Here is an 11986-nt window from a genome sequence, read left to right on the forward strand (position 1 = left end):
GAGGTGGGGTGGGGTGAGGTGAGGTATGGTGGGTGAGTTGTGGTGTGGTGGGGTGGGTGAGATGTGGTGGGGTGAGGTGTGGTGTGGTGGGATGAGGTGGGGTGGGGTGAGGTGAGGTAGGGTGGGGTGAGGTGAGGTGGGGTGAGATGTGGTGAGATGTGGTGGGGTGAGGTGTGGTGGGATGAGGTGGGGTGGGGTGAGGTGAGGTGAGGTATGGTGAGTGAGGTGTGGTGTGGTGGGATGAGGTGAGGTGGGGTGAGATGTGGTGAGATGTGGTAGGGTGAGGTGAGGTATGGAGGGGTGAGGTAAGGTATAGTGGGGTGAGGTGAGGTATGGTGTTGTGGGATGAGGTAAGGTATGGTGGGGTGAGGTGAGGTATGGTGGGGTGAGTTGAGGTATGGTGGGGTGAGGTAAGGTAAGGTGGGGTGAGGTAAGGTATGGTGGGATGAGGTAAGGTATGGTGGGGTGAGGTGAGGTAAGGTATGGTGAGGTGAGGTAAGGTATGGTGGGGTGAGGTAAGGTATGGTGGGGTGAGGTAAGGTATGGTGGGGTGAGGTGAGGTATGGTGGGGTGAGGTATGGTGTGGTGGGGTGAGGTAAGGTATGGTGGGGTGAGGTGAGGTATGGTATAGTGGGGTGAGGTGAGGTATGGTGTGGTGGGATGAGGTAAGGTATGGTGGGGTGAGGTGAGGTATGGTGGGTTGAGGTGAGGTATGGTGGAGTGGGGTAAGGTAAGGTGGGGTGAGGTAAGGTATGGTGGGGTGAGGTATGGTGGGGTGAGGTGAGGTAAGGTGGGGTGAGGTAAGGTATGGTGGGGTGAGGTGAGGTAAGGTATGGTGGGGTGAGGTGAGGTAAGGTATGGTTGGGTGAGGTGAGGTATGGTGGGGTAAGGTAAGGTATGGTGGGGTGAGGTAAGGTATGGTGGGGTGAGGTAAGGTATGGTGGGGTGAGGTGAGGTATGGTGGGGTGAGGTAAGGTAAGGTGGGGTGAGGTAAGGTATGGTGGGGTGAGGTAAGGTATGGTGGGGTGAGGTGAGGTATGGTGGGGTGAGGTAAGGTAAGGTGGGGTGAGGTAAGGTATGGTGGGGTGAGGTAAGGTATAGTGGGGTGAGGTGAGGTGGGGTGAGATGTGGTGGGTTGAGGTGTGGTGGGATGAGGTGGGGTGGGGTGGGGTGAGGTATGGTGGGTGAGGTGTGGTGTGGTGGGGTGGGTGAGATGTGGTGGGGTGAGGTGTGGTGTGGTGGGATGAGGTGGGGTGGGGTGAGGTGAGGTAGGGTGGGGTGAGGTGAGGTGGGGTGAGGTGGGGTGGGGTGAGGTGAGGTGAGGTATGGTGAGTGAAGTGTGGTATGGTGGGATGAGGTGAGGTGGGGTGAGATGTGGTGAGATGTGGTAGGGTGAGGTGAGGCATGGCGGGGTGAGGTAAGGTATAGTGGGGTGAGGTGAGGTATGGTGGGTTGAGGTATGGTGGGGTGAGGTGAGGTAAGGTGGGGTGAGGTAAGGTATGGTGGGGTGAGGTGAGGTAAGGTATGGTGGGGTGAGGTGAGGTAAGGTATGGTGGGGTGAAGTAAGGTATGGTGGGGTGAGGTAAGGTGTGGTGGGGTGAGGTATGGTGGGGTGAGGTGAGGTATGGTGGGGTGAGGTAAGGTATGGTGGGGTGAGGTAAGGTGTGGTGGGGTGAGGTATGGTGGGGTGAGGTGAGGTAAGGTATGGTGGGGTGAGGTGAGATGAGGTAAGACATGGTGGGGTGAGGTATGGTGGGGTGAGGTAAAGTAAGGTATGGTGGGGTGAGGTATGGTGGGGTGAGGTAAGGTAAGGTATGGTGGGGTGAGGTAAGGTATGGTGGGGTGAGGTGAGGTATGGTGGGGTGAGGTGGGGTGAGGTGAGGTATGGTGGGGTGAGGAAAGGTAAGGTATGATGGGGTAAGTTGTGGTGGTGTGAGGTTTGGTGGGGTGAGGTGTGGTGAGGTAAGGTAAGGTGTGGTGAGGTGAGGTATGGTGGGGTGAGGTGAGGTAGGGTGAGGTAAGGTATGGTGGGGTGAGGTGAGGTGAGGTTAGGTAGGGTGAGGTATTGTGTTGTAAGGTGGTCAGTACGATGGTGTAGGGTTGAAGGACAGGGTCAGTAGGTTGGTATAGTGTTGAAGGACGGGGTCAGTAGGTTGGTATAGTGTTGAAGGACGGGGTCAGTAGGTTGGTATAGGGTTGAAGGATGGCGTCAGTAGGTTGGTATAGGGTTGTAGGGTGGGGTCAGTAGGATGGTGTAGGGTTGAAGGACGGGGTCAGTAGGTTGGTATAGGGTTGAAGGATGGGGTCAGTAGGTTGGTTTAGGGTTGTAGGATGGGGTCAGTAGGTTGGTATAGGGTTGAAGGACGGGGTCAGTAGGTTGGTATAGGGTTGAAGGACGGGGTCAGTAGGTTGGTATAGGGTTGAAGGACGGGGTCAGTAGGTTGGTATAGGGTTGTAGGTTGGGGTCAGTAGGTTGGTATTGGGTTGAAGGACGGGGTCAGTAGGTTGGTATAAGGTTGAAGAACGGGGTCAGTAGGTTGGTATAAGGTTGAAGGACGGGGTCAGTAGGTTGGTATAGGGTTGTAGGGTGGGGTCAGTAGGTTGGTATAGGGTTGAAGGACGGGGTCAGTAGGTTGGTATAGGGTTGAAGGACAGGGTCAGTAGGTTGGTATAGGGTTGAAGGACAGGGTCAGTAGGTTGGTATAGGGTTGAAGGACAGGGTCAGTAGGTTGGTATAAGGTTGAAGGACAGGGTCAGTAGGTTGGTATAGGGTTGAAGGACGGGGTCAGTAGGTTGGTATAGGGTTGTAGGATGGGGTCAGTAGGTTGGTATAGGGTTGAAGGACGGGGTCAGTAGGTTGGTATAAGGTTGAAGAACGGGGTCAGTAGGTTGGTATAGGGTTGAAGGACGGGGTCAGTAGGTTGGTATAGGGTTGAAGGATGGGGTCAGTAGGTTGGTATAGGGTTGTAGGTGGGGTCAGTAGGTTGGTATAGGGTTGAAGGACGGGGTCAGTAGGTTGGTATAAGGTTGAAGGACGGGGTCAGTAGGTTGGTATAAGGTTGAAGGACAGGGTCAGTAGGTTGGTATAGGGTTGTAGGTGGGGTCAGTAGGTTGGTATAGGGTTGAAGGACGGGGTCAGTAGGTTGGTATAAGGTTGAAGAATGGGGTCAGTAGGTTGGTATAGGGTTGAAGGACGGGGTCAGTAGGTTGGTATAAGGTTGAAGAACGGGGTCAGTAGGTTGGTATAGGGTTGAAGGACGGGGTCAGTAGGTTGGTATAGGGTTGAAGGATGGGGTCAGTAGGTTGGTATAGGGTTGAAGGATGGGGTCAGTAGGTTGGTATAGGGTTGAAGGATGGGGTCAGTAGGTTGGTATAGGGTTGAGGGACGGGGTCAGTAGGTTGGTATAAGGTTGAAGAACGGGGTCAGTAGGTTGGTATAGGGTTGAAGGACGGGGTCAGTAGGTTGGTATAAGGTTGAAGAACGGGGTCAGTAGGTTGGTATAGGGTTGTAGGGTGGGGTCAGTAGGTTGGTATAGGGTTGAAGGACGGGGTCAGTAGGTTGGTATAGGGTTGTAGGGTGGGGTCAGTAGGTTGGTATAGGGTTGTAGGGTGGGGTCAGTAGGTTGGTATAGGGTTGTAGGGTGGGGTCAGTAGGTTGGTATAAGGTTGAAGAACGGGGTCAGTAGGTTGGTACATGGTTGAAGGACGGGGTCAGTAGGTTGGTATAAGGTTGAAGGACAGGGTCAGTAGGTTGGTATAGGGTTGTAGGTGGGGTCAGTAGGTTGGTATAAGGTTGAAGGACAGGGTCAGTAGGTTGGTATAGGGTTGTAGGGTGGGGTCAGGGGGGACGGTGTAAGGGTCACTCAGATCACTTTCATTTTTTATACAGACATGAGAGGTAAAAACCTGTTTTTTTAATCATCTCAGCAAAGTCTGAGCCTGTGCTGATCCAGGACCAGTTTAATCTTTTAGATTGTAGTGAATGGATGAGGGATTCAGCACTCCTACTCTGAGTTATGAATAGAAGCCCTGAACAGTTTTCAGTATCCCTGACCTAAAACAGACAATATAACTTAAATCATTCAGTCAGTCAGCCAGTCAGTCAGGCAGTCAGCCAGGCAGTCAGCCAGTCAGTCAAGCAGTCAGGAAATCAGGCAGTCAGGCAGCCAGCCAGTCAGCCAGGCAGTCAATCAGGTAGTCAGCCAGTCAAGTAGTCAGTCAGGCAGTCAGCCAGGTAGTCAGTCAGGCAGTCAGCCAGGTAGTCAGTCAGTCAGGCAGTCAGGCAGTCAATCAGGCAGTCAGCCAGTCAGCCAGTCAGTCAGTCAGCCAGTCAGTCAGTCAGCCAGTCAATCAGTCAGTCAGCCAGGCAGTAAGTAAGTCAGTCAGTCAGTCAGTCAGGCACCATATCGGAGTTAATTGATTAAGCTTGGGCTACATATGGAACTGTATGTCTGTCTGGTTTAATGACAGGAAGCGCTGACAATGAAGAATCTGACCAATTCTAATTTTTAATTGCCAATGAAAAACTCCATATTTATGGTGGTCCCTCTGTCTGTCTGGATGAATGGGGAAATGGATTGAGCTAGTTAAGCATATTCCTTATCACAATGAGAAATAGTGCTTTAACTCGACTAAAGCCCTTTGGAGTTTGATTTAATACTATTGGATAGATCTGTGATTTTTTTTTTTTGTTCAAACAATAGAATTGAACAGGAAAATGTAATTATTAAATTATTCAACAGTGCCAAAGGTAATATTTTTCATAGTACTTTCTCTGTACTTTCTACTGCAAAAAATGTGTCAAACGCTGAGGTTTTAAAAATGACACGTCTTCTTCTTGAGGAACCATTTTCTCTCTTTTTGATTAGCCTTCAGTCTTGAGAGCCCAGCAAAAAAAAATAATGTTTTTATCTGACTATCATTTCTTGTTTTCAGGACAACCAGGGCCACAGGTAGAACACAAAACAACGTGACATTAACAGTTGTTCATTCATGAGCTTTTATTGACAAATGGCAACAAATTAAAAAAATGTCAGCCAAGCAAGAACCTGATTATAATGAATTTACAGTGGGGGCAAAAAAAAGTATTTAGTCAGCCACCAATTGTGCAAGTTCTTCCACTTTAAAAGATGACAGAGGCCTGTAATTATCATCATAGGTACACTTCAACTATGACAGACAAAATGAGAAAAAAAAATCCAGAAAATCACATTTTTTATGAATTTATTTGCAAATTATGGTGGAAAATAAGTATTTGCCATTAATACATGTAACGAGTGGAGGACAGAGGAGCCTCTTAAAGATAAAGGTATGTGAGCCAGAAATCTTGCTTGTTTGTAGGTGACCAAATACTTATGTTCCACCATTATTTTGAAATAAATTCATAAAAAATCCTACAATGTGTTTTTCTCATTTTTCTAATTTTGTCTGTCATAGTTGAAGTGTACCTATGATGAAAATTACAGGCCTCTCTCATCTTTTTAAGTGGGAGAACTTGCACAATTGGTGGCTGACTAAATACTTTTTTGCCCCACTGTAAATGAATGCTGTGAGTATATACATACATTTGTTTCATACAATGTTTAACAGGAGTTAGAAGTCCAAAACACACCGGTAGTCCTGGTGGGACTCACTGGTCCTGGTGGGACTCCTGGTCCTGGTGGGACTCACTGGGTTTTAATAGGACTTCCTCATGGTATTAAAAAACCTTTTTAAGTCTGATTCATTTTTCAGAATTATACAAAATATTTTTTTAAGTTCAGTAAAATAAGATTATATCACAAATAATTGTTCCTGAGGCCTCAGAGTCTAGCAACTCCTTGTGTCGGGCCGGGCGCCTCCAGGCTGGTTTTCCTCTGACACATTGGTGCACCTGGCTTCCGGGGTTATGAAGCGCGGTTCGGCGGGTCATTTTTCGGGGAGGACGCATGACTCGACCTTCGCCTCTCCCGAGCCCGTTGGGGAGATGAAGCGATGAGACAAGATCGCAATTGGATATCGCGAAACTGGGGAGAAAAGGTAGGTAAAAAAAAAACATATAATTATATAATTTGTTCCTGGAGATATGTCCTGCTGCAGATGCTATGGAATTTATATCTTATTGATCTCTTACCAAGTGAAACAAATCACTAGAATACTGCAAAAGATGCATCTGCAAGTCTAGCTACAGTCATTCTACCACTGTGTTTAAAGCAGTTTAAAGCAGAAAACCATAATCCCTTTGACTAGCAAGTCCACAAATGATGTGTTTGTTGTGATTCTAAATGTTGAATTATGTATACAGTATATTCCCATGTAGGTCCCACAACTATCCTTTGGGTTAGTGAGCAACATTACCATGGTTATGGACACTGTCATTGACCTGTAACCCTTCTCTAACGGACATGGTCAGGGTTGGATCAAGGGGTATGTAATTATACTGTCCACACGGACAGTCATGGCCGAAATTAACTGCTGTTTGGGCATGTGAGAGAGAGAGAGAGAGAGAGAGAGAGAGAGAGAGAGAGAGAGAGAGAGAGACACAGAGACACAGAGACACAGAGACACAGAGACACAGAGACACAGAGACACAGAGAGACAGAGAGACAGAGAGACAGAGACACAGAGGGCGATTTGGCCCTGAACAAAGAGTACACAGTAGCAGAATACCTGGCCACTGTGACTGACCCAAACTTAAGGAAACCTTTGACTATGTACAGACTCAGTGAGCATAGCCTTGCTATTGAGAAAGGCCGCCGTAGGCAGACATGGCTCTCAAGAGAATACTATATGCACACTGCCCACAAAGTGAGCTGCACTTCCTGACCTCCTGCCAAATGTATGACCATATTAGAGACACATATTTCCCTCAGATTACACAGACCCACAAAGAATTCAAAAACAAATCCAATTTTGAAAAACTCCCATATCTACTGGGTGAAATTCCACAGTGTGCCATTACAGCAGCAAGATGTGTGACCTGTTGCCACAAGAAAAGGGCAACCGGTGAAGAACAAACACCATTGTAAAATACAACCCATATTTATGCTTATTTATTAACTATTTTCACATCGTTACAACACTGCACATAGCCATAATATATAACATTCGAAATGTCTCTGTTCATCAGAAAGAGAGAGAAGGGCTCTTACCAAGCCGACCAATCACATCTCCTTCTGAATTCCCGTCTCTGCGTCATCTTGCCATGGCCTCCAAAATCTGAAACAAAATATCATGGCATCATTTAGTCATGTCTGGAGGTACAGTGTGTATATTTCTGTCCTGATCATTGAGTTGTGCTCAAATGTGACTGTTATTTTAATTAATTACCTGTATTTAAACAGGCAAGTCAGTTAAAAGAACAAATTATTGTTTACAATGACGGCCTACACCGGTCAAACCCTAACCAGGACGACGCTGGGACAACTGTTCGGCGCCTAATGGGACTCCAAATCACAGCCAGTTGTGATACCTGCCTGGATTTGAACCAGGGTGCCTGTAGTGATGCCTCAAGCACTGAGATGCAGTGCCTTAGACCACTACACCACTCACCTGGACCCGTACAAATCAGCTGGGCTTGACAATCTGGACCCTCTATTTCTGAAACTATCCGCCACCATTGTCGCAACCCCTATTACCAGCCTGTTCAACCTCTCTTTCATATCGTCTGAGATCCCCAAGGATTGGAAAGCTGCCGCAGTCATCCCCCTCTTCAAAGGGGGAGACACCCTGGACCCAAACTGTTACAGACCTATATCCATCCTGCCCTGCCTATCATAGGTCTTCGAAAGCCAAGTCAACAAACAGGTCACTGACCATCTCGAATCCCATTGTACCTTCTCCGCTGTGCAATCTGGTTTCCGAGCCGGTCACGGGTGCACCTCAGCCACACTCAAGGTACTCAACGATATCATAACCGCCATCGATAAAAGACAGTACTGTGCAGCCGTCTTCATCGACCTTGCCAAGGCTTTCGACTCTGTCAATCACCATATTCTTATCGGCAGACTCAGTAGCCTCGGTTTTTCGGATGACTGCCTTGCCTGGTTCACCAATTACTTTGCAGACAGAGTTCAGTGTGTCAAATCGGAGGGCATGCTGTCCGGTCCTCTGGCAGTCTCTATGGGGGTGCCACAGGGTTCAATTCTCGGGCCGACTCTTTTCTCTGTATACATCAATGATGTTGCTCTTGCTGCGGGCGATTCCCTGATCCACCTCTACGCAGACGACACCATTCTATATACTTTCGGCCCGTCATTGGACACTGTGCTATCTAACCTCCAAACAAGCTTCAATGCCATTCAACACTCCTTCCGTGGCCTCCGACTGCTCTTAAACGCTAGTAAAACCAAATGCATGCTTTTCAACCGATCACTGCCTGCACCCGCATGCCCGCCTAGCATCACCACCCTGGATGGTTCCGACCTAGAATATGTGGACATCTATAAGTACCTAGGTGTCTGGCTAGACTGCAAACTCTCCTTCCAGACTCATATCAAACATCTCCAATCGAAAATCAAATCAAGAGTCGGCTTTCTATTCCGCAACAAAGCCTCTTTCACTTATGCCGCCAAGCTTACCCTAGTAAAACTGACTATCCTACCGATCCTCGACTTCGGCGATGTCATCTACAAAATGGCTTCCAACACTCTACTCAGCAAACTGGATGCAGTCTATCACAGTGCCATCCGTTTTGTCACTAAAGCACCTTATACCACCCACCACTGCGACTTGTATGCTCTAGTCGGCTGGCCCTCGCTACATATTCGTCGCCAGACCCACTGGCTCCAGGTCATCTACAAGTCCATGCTAGGTAAAGCTCCGCCTTATCTCAGCTCACTGGTCACGATGGCAACACCCATCCGTAGCACGCGCTCCAGCAGGTGTATCTCACTGATCATCCCTAAAGCCAACACCTCATTTGGCCGCCTTTCGTTCCAGTACTCTGCTGCCTGTGACTGGAACGAATTGCAAAAATCGCTGAAGTTGGAGACTTTTATCTCCCTCACCAACTTCAAACATCAGCTATCTGAGCAGCTAACCGATCGCTGCAGCTGTACATAGTCTATTGGTATATAGCCCACCCATTTTCACCTACCTCATCCCCATACTGTTTTTATTTATTTACTTTTCTGCTCTTTTGCACGCCAATATCTCTACCTGTACATGACCATCTGATCATTTATCACTCCAGTGTTAATCTGCAAAATTGTAATTATTCGCCTACCTCATGCCTTTTGCACACATTGTATATAGACTCCCCCTTTGTTTTCTACTGTGTTATTGACTTGTTAATTGTTTACTCCATGTGTAACTCTGTGTTGTCTGCTCATACTGCTATGCTTTATCTTGGCCGGGTCGCAGTTGCAAATGAGAACTTGTTCTCAACTAGCCTACCTGGTTAAATAAAGGTGAAATAAAAAATAAAAAAAACTCAGGAGCCTCATGACAACAGTAAATGAAGCCAGACTCTGAATCAGGCAGTAGGCCTTGGTTTTTAGAAGTCTCATAACTACAGTAAAATGAAGCCAGACTCTGAATCAGGCAGTAGAAGTCTCAAATCAGGCCTGGGGTTTTTAAAAGCCTCATGACTACAGTAAATTAGTGGAGAAACACAGGCCCTGTTACTGAACAAACTGAAGGTGAACATACAGAGGAGTAGATAATCAAGGCCACAAGCCCTGATACTCTAACCACCTAGCTAATCGTGAGGTGGACTAGTTCTGTCGCAAAGTTCTCCTGCAGTTTGATATTCTGTAACAGTGCATTCTTGACAGAATATTCTTTGTGTCAACGTTTGGTTTCAAAATGAATCCAAACCCCACAGCTGTGACTAGTGAAAGGCAAGGACATGCATACATAACACGAGGGGTTTTGGACAATGTGAATGTGAAAACTGGTATCACAGTTCACCAAGCAAGACGTTCCAACAACGGGCTGGTTTTAATAAGACGTCGTATGATGAAGAAGAAGAAGAAGAAGAAGAAGAAGAAGAAGAACTGAAGAAGAAGAAGAACTGAAGAAGAAGAAGAACTGAAGAAGAACTGATGAAGAAGAAGAAGAAGAACTGAAGAAGAAGAAGAACTGAAGAAGAAGAAGAACTGAAGAAGAACTGATGAAGAAGAAGAAGAAGAAGAAGAAGAAGAAGAACTGAAGAAGAAGAAGAACTGATGAAGAAGAAGAAGAAGAAGAAGAAGAAGAACTGAAGAAGAACTGAAGAAGAACTTGATGAAGAAGAAGAAGAAGAAGAAGAAGAACTGAAGTATATCCTGGTCACTGAGATCCATCGTTTCTATTGGCTATTGTATTGCATTACAGCTGTTTAAATCAAAAAAAGAAAACTAGTTCACTAAAATATATACTGTATATATATATATATATATATGTATATGTGTGTACAGTATATATAAAGTTTTTAAAAGTAGGACGTCTCTGGTGATCGTCTGCATGTTACAAAGCTGTGAGTTTAGTGTTTGAGAAGATGCTGAACTTGTAATTCCCACGGGTTCCTATGGACCACTGCCAACGGAAACTCCTTCCACCACACCATAACTCCACTGTGTCTTATGAGGAGAGAGAGAGAGAGAGAGACAGTGAGATAGAGAGTGAGAGAGAGAGAGAGAGAGAGAGAGAGAGAGAGAGAGAGAGAGAGAAAACAGCCTGTCAAAGAAGCTAGCTCAACGTCCGTATTCACGTGTCCTTTCATCCCAGAGCGCCCCCCCCCCTCCCCTCCACACACACAACGTTATCAAAGGCATTAAGAGACAGTTTATGGGGGCCTTTATGGAGGGCATTCAGATTAACAGTGATGATAAAACAAGGATTAGTTTTTTGTCAGAAGTTCACATTGGGCCCTTATTGTGGTGTTGGCTGTTACACTGCTGTGCTCGAACTCTGCTCGGCTCTGAGCGCCGTGTGGTTTAAAGTTGGCTAGCGGGAACCCGCGTTATTGGTCAATGGCTTTTAAATGCTTGAGTGATTGGTTCAGAGATTTTAAATGGTAGGGTGTGACTGAGCAGCAGTTCAAGTGTAGTTAAAGCGTTTGTAATTAGTGGTATCGACCGGTGGTGTGAGCCATAAGGCCATAGAAAACAGTTCTGCTGAACAGAGACGCCACAGAGCAATTAAACACAAAACACTTCAATCCTAGATCTGTTTTCAAACTATATCTCAAACCCATGCTGACACATGTAGAAGCCTACTTATCTGGCCTGGAGTATATCTTCACATGGTATTTAAACAGCACAAACAAAGTACCAAAGAATCAAGTTAAACTTTTAAGGCATTTGTCACATAATGATGTCGTGACTATTTAGGGAGTGTCAAACAAAGTACCAAAGAATCAAGTTAAACTTTTAAGGCATTTGTCACATAATGATGTCGTGACTATTTAGGGAGTGTCAAACAAAGTACCAAAGAATCAAGTTAAACTTTTAAGGCATTTGTCACATAATGATGTCGTGACTATTTAGGGAGTGTCAAACAAAGTACCAAAGAATCAAGTTAAACTTTTAAGGCATTTGTCACATAATGATGTCGTGACTATTTAGGGAGTGTCAAACAAAGTACCAAAGAATCAAGTTAAACTTTTAAGGCATTTGTCACATAATGATGTCGTGACTGTTTAGGGAGCGTCAAACAAAGTACCAAAGAATCAAGTTAAACTTTTAAGGCATCTGTCACATAATGATGTCGTGACTGTTTAGGGAGCGTCAAACAAAGTGCCTAGTATCAAGTATCAAGTATCAAGTTCAAATGTATTTCTATAATATTTGCATGATTGGATTGAGTGTAGGTTGGCTATACTGTATACAGTATATGCAGTACATTCAGAAAGTATTCAGACCCCTTGACTTTTTCCACATTTTGTTAGTTTACAGCCCTATTCAAACATTTATTCAATTTTTTTTCCCCCCTCTGTCACGTTCTTTCAAAATCGAACCCAGAAGCAGACCAGGACAAGGAGAGTAGGAAGAAGGTGAGTATTTATTTACAAGTGCATGTGAAT

The 11986-nt window shown here is 46.0% G+C and overlaps 1 long non-coding RNA gene across 2 annotated transcripts in view; it reads right to left on the reverse strand.

Annotated features, from left to right (window-relative positions):
- Positions 1-5421: 5421 nt before the first annotated feature.
- The window catches only part of LOC149984757 (uncharacterized), a 171464-nt gene continuing 164899 nt past the window's right edge, over positions 5422-11986 (reverse strand). For both annotated transcript variants that reach the window (XR_016490649.1, XR_016490648.1), the window contains 2 exons: positions 7131-7197; positions 5422-6005 (listed from right to left, as the gene is read on the reverse strand). This is a non-coding gene — a long non-coding RNA (uncharacterized LOC149984757). The remainder of the gene's footprint in view (positions 6006-7130; positions 7198-11986) is intronic.

Source organism: Oncorhynchus mykiss, chromosome 2 (genome assembly GCF_057628025.1).
Source record: "Oncorhynchus mykiss isolate SJ-2025 chromosome 2, ASM5762802v1, whole genome shotgun sequence".
Taxonomy (NCBI): domain Eukaryota; kingdom Metazoa; phylum Chordata; class Actinopteri; order Salmoniformes; family Salmonidae; genus Oncorhynchus; species Oncorhynchus mykiss.